Source organism: Hyalella azteca, unplaced genomic scaffold, assembly GCF_000764305.2.
Source record: "Hyalella azteca isolate HAZT.00-mixed unplaced genomic scaffold, Hazt_2.0.2 contig5366, whole genome shotgun sequence".
Lineage (NCBI taxonomy): Eukaryota > Metazoa > Arthropoda > Malacostraca > Amphipoda > Hyalellidae > Hyalella > Hyalella azteca.
The window spans coordinates 796,935-807,766 of NW_025935560.1; the positions used below are offsets into that span (position 1 = coordinate 796,935).

At 34.6% G+C, this 10,832-nt stretch overlaps 2 long non-coding RNA genes across 2 annotated transcripts; both read left to right on the top strand.

Annotated features, from left to right (window-relative positions):
- The first annotated feature begins 1,405 nt into the window (after positions 1 to 1,405).
- LOC108681153 lies at positions 1,406 to 2,457 on the top strand. The gene is made up of 3 exons (XR_001931472.2): positions 1,406 to 1,431; positions 1,879 to 2,086; positions 2,314 to 2,457. It is a non-coding gene; the product is annotated as an uncharacterized LOC108681153 (long non-coding RNA).
- A 3,853-nt stretch (positions 2,458 to 6,310) lies between these two features.
- On the top strand, positions 6,311 to 7,281 carry LOC108681152. The gene is made up of 3 exons (XR_001931471.2): positions 6,311 to 6,342; positions 6,739 to 6,946; positions 7,158 to 7,281. It is a non-coding gene; the product is annotated as an uncharacterized LOC108681152 (long non-coding RNA).
- Positions 7,282 to 10,832: the final 3,551 nt, after the last annotated feature.

Below are 10,832 nucleotides of genomic sequence, written 5' to 3' on the forward strand. Positions count from 1 at the left end.
AGCGAGTGGATTTGGTGATAACAGTCACAATCATAGTATCTATCAATTGTACGGTCACTTTAAATACACTTTTTCATATGTATCACAATTGAATACTAATGCATTGTCGAGATAACATTAAAAATTCATGTTACAGCGTGTTGTGTATTTTCAAGTGTAAGAGATTGACTAGCAATGAACACAGAAGAACCATAAGTCACAGCTTAGACGACTTCAAAGCAGTGATTATCAAGCCAAGCGACGTCGTCAATTATAACTGATAATAATTACCACACCCATTTACTTCCATAATATTCGATTTAACTAACAAATACCGAACTATCTTAAATTAATTGCTAAGCACCTGCTTGGATAAATTCACTCCACAATTTCGTTCTCGCTTGTAGAAAAAAATTATTAGTTACAAGCCCAAACGCAATTGAGATATCAGAGTGAGCATAAATTAAACTATAAAAATTCACGTAAGTAAACAGGAGATAAGTAGGGCTCCTAAAATTTTCCACTTGGCATGAAAAAGGTGAAAGGGCTATACGAATACATAGTTGTGTGCGTGATAATTAAAACCAATTTTAAAATAAAACAGATATAAATTTATTTATTTATTTTTAAAAACTTGTGAATTACAGATATACTCAATATTAGACTAAATGCTAAAGCGAGTTAAATGATTTGTTATAATGAGCAGATAATTTACCGATAATCCATTTTATTCAACATGTGAGTATAAAGGAGATGAATATTTGAATAGATAAATAACTACAAAAGACGATGACCCACTTCAAATCTTCACAGATAAAGAAATTAGCAAATTTCTTATTCTCTCATTTTTTCGAATAAGGCTGTTGCGAAACACAAGGTAAAAAAGTCTATTCATACAAATTTGAGCGCATTAACTCACACATGGAAAGGCTTCACGTCAACTACACTCTCTTCCGGTGATCAACCCTCCCTCTCAAATTTAATAAATTTTCAACATGATTTTCATCCATGTAAATTGATTCACAAGTTTCGTAAAATTTAGGCACTTGAAATTCGTTTCGAACTTGGTGAATTCGACTTGAACTTGACCTTTAAGTTGGTCGGGAAACAACCGTATGTATGGGATTATAGACAAGGAATTGATCACAATAGCAGCTAAATGAATAACTCTTCATTGGAGAGAGAGACAGAAGCAAGTTTCAATGTTGCGCTACACAAGAAGATCTTTTTATTATCTCAAGGCTGCATTCAGGCGAGTACCTTCAATATAGGAACAACTTGGCAGAAAGGCGCTAGTGCATTATGTACTTCCGTTCTTATCAGATTTTCCATACAATTTTATTTGTTAGTAACCTGCCCATTTATTTCAGACGAGGCCGAATGTGGCTTTATAAAGCGAAACACTCGAAAACGAGTCACCAGTTGAGTTCCTCAACAGCTACCGACAACATGGTACGTAAATTTTGGTATTGATAAAGATGTGTCAAGTAGTAGCAGGAGAGAATAGATATTTTTAAAATTTTATTATCACATATATTACACTCTAAATAAGGTGGTGATGAAACTTTTCTGCATGATTTCTTTGACATTTCGCAGTATCATGAAACAACTTGAAATTTAATCGAACTTTTCCCACCAACTTTTTTACTTGAGAATTAAATCTGCCACTTTTACATCAACTAGCAACGTGGGAGAGTTCATAAATTTTTTGGGAGAGTTCAACCGTTTTCAATTTGATGCCATGGCTGAATTACTTGTTAACCAGGTAAACTGATTAAAATGGACTCAAGGGATTTTCTAGATACTCACATTCAGTATTGACTTTCCTCTGAAAAGTAAACTACAGTTGTTACAAAGAAAAGACTGTCCAGTGATATTCTACAAGAAAATTTGTTACAGTTCCGCCTCGTCTTCGCCACGTTGCTGCTCTGCGCCGTCGCCCTCGCGGCTCCAGGCTATGGAGGATTTGGAGGATTTGGCCACGGTGGCTTCGGTGGTTTCGGACATGGCATCGGATTTGGAAAATTTGTTGGTGGATATGGACATGGCTTCGGTGGAGGATTTAAGCATGGTTTCGGCCACGGTGGATTCGGTGGAGGTTTTTACGGTAAATAAATAATTGCAACCAAGTTATTTCAAAACTATCACTTGAAAATGCATTTGACTTTATGATTTTCTAATATGCACGTACGATGATGTTTACGCCACTCACGATCATATGTGCTAGGGTTCATTACTAGGCTCCTCGCCAAGTCAAAAATACCTGCAATCATTCCACTCCCTATACATGGCGATAACTTTTTGAGATTAATCGTTTTGCTTTTACTTCAACAGGGTAAGATGCCGCTGTGAAGAAACGCCGAAAACCCCTTGACGACCACAACACTGGAAAACGCTAATCCTGGCCTCTGAAATTTTCCTCACCATTTCATGTACAATGAAATTAATAAAAATTATTTCCTACATTTGGATATTTCATCTATTTGTTTTAATATTATAGTGCATTGAAACCTAAACAATACCTATGCCATTAATTTAAAACGACTGTAAACAAGTGGCGCTTCTTATTATACAGATTTTTATTCGAGGAAAATTTCTCCCAATTCAAAACAATTTTTGCTTGCTTAACCAAGCACTATTCCCCGATCATAACTGAGGATCTATTCGAGGAAATTTCATCACTTATATTTTCGAAATATGGATAAAAATTCACGTCTCACTAAGCTTATTTTCCAAGAAATTATGAGGAAAACATATTTTTCAACAGAAGTGCATGAGCAGAGATATCGCTTTGAAAAAATGTTGCGGTTGATTTTTTCCTGACCTATATGAGCTTGTGATGAATGTGGTGTCGGTGTCACTTCAGTAGAACTGTATACGAAATTTACCGACGATTTTTTCTCTATCAAAAGAAGCTTAACGCATTCATAATATGTTTGAAAACCGTTACGGAAAACACGCGCTCTTTCATCTTACAGATAACTTTGCCCTGAGTTCTAGAATAAAATCAACTAGAAAATAATAAATACTCATTGTTAATGCGAATCCATCCGCTTTTATTTCCAGACTTTGTAAAGTCATCCAATGCACTAAAAAATCATCACAGTACAGATTAATGTTGAAGCTTATTTGATAAACATTTAAACAAGACAAAAAACAAAACCCTTATGATCGTATCGGACAGCCAAGCCAAAAACAATCGTCACGTCATAATATTCTAACAAACACCTAACAAGGAAACTTTGGCATATTCTTATGGCATTTTGCTTTTTATTCTTATTATTCAATACCGAAACAAGAAATAACTGTAGTTTCTGGTCGTTGTAAAAAAATCTATCAAAGTTCAAAGAGGCCCAGTTTTTGGAGCTATTTCAACAGGCACCTGCGTCACGGAAGTTGTTCGACTGCCTGCTGCTTCAAGAGTTGCGTAAAGCACGGCTCGTGAGCAATGATGTGCTTGGAAAAGAAAGTGTTGCACCATCAGCAAATAAACTCAGGTCAAGCTAAAAGTCGATGTTGTTTGGGGGAACTGAAAGAACGTTAAATCGAATTCTTGAGAAAAATCGCAGGGCCACGGCTGTAAAATCACAGCAGAGCTCAACGAACAGAAATATAACCCACAAACAACTGCTCATATTTAGCTACGTAAATTTGTAGTCTACCGTGTCCTTGCTAGGTTCTCAACGACGAATATTTAAAATTTTTATTTAATAGTTGAATAGGAGACTCCAGATTTGCTTGCTTAGGCAGAAAAGAAATGAAATGTAATCAAGCGTTTTTCATTAGGTCGCGTATTTCAGAACTCCGACTAAGGGTACTTCTGTGGACAGCCAATAGGGGCAGTAGAGCGGCTACAATTGAAGATTTGAAATTTTAAGAGGGAAAGGCTATTTTTGAACTTTAATTTGTAGCATAGTTTTTGAAAAGCAGTCATAAAGAGAATATAAAAGTATCGTTAATGAAAATGAATGTATCGTTAATGACACATAAAAATGTAAATTAAATAATATTAAAAAAAATAATTATAAAATTACGTACTAAAAGTAAATTAATAATAATAAATTAATAAAAATCGTTGAAATGTACAAATTATAATTACAGATTTAATTAAATATTGGACGAGCCTATTTATTTCAAATGTATAAATGGATTTATAATTTTTCTTATAGATGCTGGAGATTCGGCTAACTACTCCGCTGACGTATGTTTTTGAGCTTCAGATCAGAAAATTGCTGTCAGATTTTTCACTCACAGGTTCTAGTTTTTGCTCTAAAGTCCAGGTTCTGAAGTACAAAAATGACTTCATTATTAGTATGAACTTACTCTGCGTTTCAGAAGGCAACATATTTATAAAATAACCTCATACGCTTGTAATAACACTCATTCAAAAGCTCTATATCGTAGAACAACTCCACATGCGCCACAAAATCATTTCCGGTAACAAGTGCCTGACCACATCATGATTTCTTAAAATTATCCGTCCACAAATTCAACAAGCTCAAGCCAAAACTGATGACCAGTTCTAAAATTGCGGATTGTATTGATTGGAAGAACTTGAGGCTATTTATATACATCTTCGATTATCATTTATTCCTAATTGTTTTCATAAAAAAAGTTGTTAACAACAATTTTTCAACAGCATATACTATATGAGGAGTTGAATTTTAAAATCAAGATCATAGCCTGTTGAACCCGAGTTTTTTAAATATCAAAGTTCTCAATCCTTTGCCTCGTGCTCTCAGTTACAAATGTTACACAACTTATTAGACTCTATTCTGAATTTGTTAAATGCAGTTCAAGTTGCTAAATAATGCATGCATAACAATTCCTCTTAATGCATAATATTTATTGTTCAGATGCAATTCAGAGATCGAGGTGTGAGGTGTGATGAGGGATCTCTGATGAGGTGTGATTTGTTATGGGCTAAAAGCGAGAGAACACGCCTGTGTATCGTTGTTGAGATATGTAAAAAAATTGTAGCGGTGAGCGTAAAATTTGAACCGAAAAGGCTTCTTATTTGTTGCAAGGAAGTGTGGCTACGATAGTTCGGAGAAATATTGTGATCGTGCGCCCCAACCGGCCAAACCGATTTGTCACTTGTGAATTACAGACACATTCAATTTGCCAATTTTTTCAAGTAGATTTTAGGAGCTCTATTTCTGAACAAGTTTTGATAAAACATTTGAAATATTATTTTAAGTTCGTAGCTATTTATTGTCGGCTAGAATTCACGGTTGTTTGTACAGTACGTAATGCTTCACAACATAAAAAGTTATATTTTGTAATAAAATCGTACAGGCCAGTAATTTCGAGCGTCTTTTCGACTAAGAAGTAAGTTTTCTGTTCAAGTTCCTGTAGATAAATTTGTAGCTGTTAAAATTTTGTTCACAGTTGTTGCTGATATTTTGAAATGTTCGATTAGTTAGAAAAATCCCAAAATTTAATATCATGACATTTTGAGATACATCAAACCGTGCACTACGCAAATATTTAAATATCTATAATCATCAGACTTAACGCGTATGGCGGTTGAAGTGTTCGTTATAATGAGCCGATAATTTACCGGTCGATAATTAAGATTTATACCGCAAATGTGTTGTAGTTTATTTCTCATACCAGCCTGGAGCTGATGTGTGGAACCAATGCCAGGAAATTCTATAGTTTATTCACAGCCGCTTTCATAAAATGGGAATACTTACAATCGACGTTGCCGCGCTCAGAATTAGTGCAAAATCATTAATTTACTTAATCTGATTTCTTTTATACTGTCTATAGTCAAAAGCTGCTGCAAGACGCTAACAATAAAAATAATAATCGTTATTAACCAAGTTATTTTATTATTAACACATCAGAACGCTCCGCGATTGTCAACGTTCTTCGGACCACCAATGAAGTAATTTCTACGATTATTCAAAATTTTTATCCTTGAAAATCGTTTAACGCGATAAGTAGAATTTCAGTAATTACATGTAATTTTCAATTTAGGAAATTCTACAAAAAACTGGCAATCAGCACGTTTGGTTTGCCCATAGACCTGCGTGCAAAAATGTAGACTCACAATTAAAACTCTGTCGCCGTTGAACTTTTCCATGGAGACAGGCAGTGGCAAGTTTCAATGTTGCGCACTACATATACAAAAGCCTTTCAATCATCTCAAGGCTGCATCCAAGTGAGTAATTTCAACAAGGAACGGCTAGGTTGAAAGACGCTAATGAAAGATTTACTTCCGTTTTTAGCGGAGTTTGTCAAGTTTTCACGTCCGAGGGGCCCATTTGGTTCACCCGAGGCCGCTCATGGCTTTATAAGGCGAAACACTCGAAAACAAGTCACTAGTTGAGTTCCTCGACAGCCACCGAGAACATGGTAAGTAAACTTAGTTATTGACGAATAATTGTCAAGCAGTGTTAATGCAAACAATTTTATATTTCATTAATCACCCATGAGAGAGAACCGCCCTTTGAACGTAAAAATGTAAACAAAGTATTCAAGGGAGCTATTTTGATCTACATGCACCGTTTGAAATTCTCACTATGAGAAACATCATGCAATTTTTTCCAATATTTTTTCAACAACAACCGTGCATGTCTGAAGTAACTCGGTGAGTGCTATTTCACTATTATAGCGTGGAAGAGTCCGTGAAATATTTAAACTTACTTCCGATTCGAAACAGTATTATTGACTCACCATTAAAAGAATGCCACAACTTTTTCAAAGAAGGCTGCTACAGATTTTGCCTGACCTTTAATAACACTTGCGCAGTTCCGCCTCGTCTTCGCCGTCTTGCTGCTCTGCGCCGTCGCCCTCGCGGCTCCAGGCTTTGGTGGTTTTGGAGGATTTGGCCACGGTGGATTTGGTGGCTTTGGACACGGCGTAGGATTCGGAAGTTTCGGTGGTGGATTTGGACATGGCTTCGGAGGCGGATTTAAACGCGGTTTCGGCCACGGTGGATTTGGTGGAGGCTTTTACGGTGAATAAATCAGAAGTGGTAATTTTTTTAATATCCAGCTTGAAGAAATACATTAATTTGTTATGATTTAATCGTTAATTGTGATGAAATCTGCGTTGCCACCCTTATAATCTTTTCCATTTACATGACAATAAATCATGAAAAATGAGCTCACTGTCACTCACTGCAATGAGTACTGATCTAATATTTTATATTTCCATTTCTTCAACAGGATAAGATGCTGGTGTGAGGACACTTCAAGGACCTCTCGATGACGACCACAACCGAAAAAGGCTAATCTGGACCTCTGATATTTTTTTCCTGTGCAATGACGACAATAAAAATTAACACCAAAATTTCAATATTTAATTCCATTTTTTACTGGTGCATATGTCATTGAAACCATATTTATAACAATTTTCTGATGCGATCTAGAAGAATTTGCAATTTAAATTCTTAATTTTTATTCACGAATAGTTTATAGCTTTTGCTGAGAGATTTTTCCATACATCGTGCACTTGCTAAACAATATGCGATCGATTGTATGCTTCATTAACACTTACGCGGTGGTACAAAAACCCAGCCCTCATACATGCAAAATATAGATTTTTTCTGCTCGACAACTCGACAAGAGGAAATAATATTAAAAAATTAGACTTGCGGTCGAAACATTCGCCGAAATAATGATGGAAGTCCAACCGAAGTTGGAAATTAATATCCTAATACAGAGCCTAATACAGAGTATATTATCAGACATAGGTATTATCAGACATAGGTATAATCAGACTTAGGTATTATCAGACATAGGTATTATCAGACATAGTTAGTATCAGACATGGGTTTAATCAGACATAGGTATAATCAGACATAGGTACTATCAGACATAGGTATTATCAGACATAGGTATTAGCAGACATAGGTATTATCAGACATAGGTATTGTCAGACATAGGTATTATCAGACATAGTTATTATCAGACATGGGTTTAATCAGACATAGGTATAATCAGACATAGGTATAATCAGTCATAGGTATTATCAGACATAGGTATAATCAGACATAGGTATTCACGAACAAGACCATCGTAGATCGCTGACAGCAATTCATTGATCGTCGATCGGTAATTCATGCCAGGGATTCTGCGATTAAGAATCAAATATAAATCAGATTCAAACAGTACGATAACATCAATACTGATATTTTGCAGTTTAGTAGTATCGGGAATGCCATTCAAATAAAATTTATACACAACATTTGAAACGTTAATTACATTAGGTTTTACTCTCGACTGTCGAAATTCGTTTTTATATTTTTTATCTCTGATTTTCAAAAGTTTTAACACAGATAATATGGAGCATCAATTGAAGCATGCTATTTGTTCTCAGTATAATTTAATGTAATTTCTTTGTTTATAAATTTACAATTAAAATTTGCACGTGACATACATGGCAAATAGTGTATTGAAATGCCCATTTATGAACTACAAATCTGCTTCATATATAGATGAAAATAAACACGGAAAGACAATATCCGGTAAAATACAATCAATAAAAAATAAGATAAACTATGAAATGATCCGGAACATGTGAAGGCCGAGCTAAGAAACAATAGCAAACGAAGAAAAAATTAATTTCTTGCATAGTAATTAAATTGAGTCAGGAACGCAAGCAGCAAATTATTATCGTCAACGAACTAATTCCTGGAGCTTTGGAATACAAGATGTCCTGTAATTCCATTTTAATCCGCGGGCATTCCGTTGATTTCCCCCGCATTACAAGCATTAAGCAGACCGTGGAATTGCTGATTGACCTGCATGATTGAGCAAAAATATAACAGGGTATCAAAGAAATATCTCTAAGGTGCAGGAGTAACATTCAAATTTTACTAACGAAATCTTCTTATTTCAGCTATAATTTAAAGGATTGAGAATCAATATGAAACAAAATCTGGTATACAAATATGTATTCATATTTTTAGTGAAATAATAAATTAGTTTCACGATACTCGAAGCAAAGAAATAAATTCCCTTGAAGCATTTTTGGAAAGCTGTGATAAACGGTTTAGCTTCTTTGTAGCATTTATAGTAATGCATTGCTTGGCTTTAGAAGCTTCGAGGAAGATTCAAGAATGTAAGCAAACCAAATTTTATTGTTTCTTCTGATATTGGGTTTTCTCTTCAAAATTTGTAATTCTGCTTTTGCTGTATGGTTCTTTTTACACGCGTTCAAGTGAAACTAGTTACGTCAATATTCCGAGGTTTCTTTTTTATCATGCCTCGCATCCGTGACTGATTTTTAACTGAGCGCTTTTTCAGGGTACAAGTTTACGACGAGTCAGAAAATTTTGAACGTGTTAGTCTTCTCAGGAAATTTTTGAATACGTACAGTTTGCGATAATATATAGGTACGATAAATAGTGCGTTCCGTAGTCATTTTTATCCCCTCTTATTCTTTCTCGCGTCTATTTATTTTTCGTTAGCTATTAAACATACGTGTAACGTGCCCTCGGAGCTCGTTTGAACCAGACGCCACGATAACTGCTTCGTAGAATAATAATAATAATATTAATAGAAACATGTCTGATCATACATGAAGGTTGTACTGAAAATCAAAGCAGACAAAACTAATCCGTGAAAAAACAAAGATCAATAATTATTTATGCCGGTATTTCAGGAAATAAATGATTTTTTGTGCTGTATACATTTTGATTTGCACAACTGAGGAAAAAAAACATAAGAGACGCACAAATTTTAAAAATTGTGAGGCTAGATGGCTGTAGATTATACTTTCTTTATTCTTTATTTCTCATTCATTATTCATGCTCCACGAATACGCAATATATAAAACTAGAAAAATATGATGAAAAAGAACTTGACTTTAAGAAGGTTTTAGAGGAAAAGAAATAAAAATAACAAAACGCTATTTAGCTCACAGCGGAATATCGACATAACGCTAAAACTGAGGACCGTTTTTTAAGGTCGTTTGACAACAACTAAGAGCCATGCTTTACATGTAATTGAATTGGGTATTTCAGGTGTGTTACCTAATCTATGAGTAGGAGGCTCCGTCGACACACAATAATATTTATCTTGAATGAAAATTTAACCTCATTAATTGGCATGCGTTTTTGGTGAGGAGATAAACATGCACAAGTATCGATAAAAAATACGAATGGAATAAGTGACCGGCCTTCTAAATTATTTGGCTGATTTACAAAAATAGGTCCATTATTAAAGAATCGGCTGAGAATTCCGAAAAATTGTACTTATTATCTGTTGCATTTGTTTTACGTCCTCAAACAGTTGGTAAATATTCAAATGGTTAAAAGAATACAAAAGAGTTTTACTTCTAGAATCTCGAAATAGTTCGGAGTCAGGTACATTTAATTTGAATTGAGAATTACAGCACAATCTGCATAGAAATATATTATTTTGTGCAGAAAATTTCTGTTAAAAAAAATCTTCCAAAACCAAAGCAGGCTCAGTGGCTATCAAAATTAGTACTCACCACCGAACAGAAAAACCTTAATTCGTACTTGATGCAAAAAATAATCGCGTATTGCCATAAACAGCAATTTAAGTTGATTTAACAAAACGTAAGTGAATCCTGGCAGGCTTAAAAATTGGCAAATTGCTTATAAACTCAAAAACAGAAATATTTCGTGCCGCAGCTAAACTATGAGATTATAGATTATAGTTTATTTATTAATTCTGGTATGCAATTATGTTCCTCCTACTTTTATGTATATTATATATGATTATATTTTTTGTTAATTCTATTATGTAATGATATGTATTTATTATTCATTATTGCATCATATTGATTAATTATTATGCATCTCGCATTATCTCTGGGAAAAATTCCGGCCTGTCGAGTGTAGTAGGATTGCAGCTCATGTCCCGTTGATT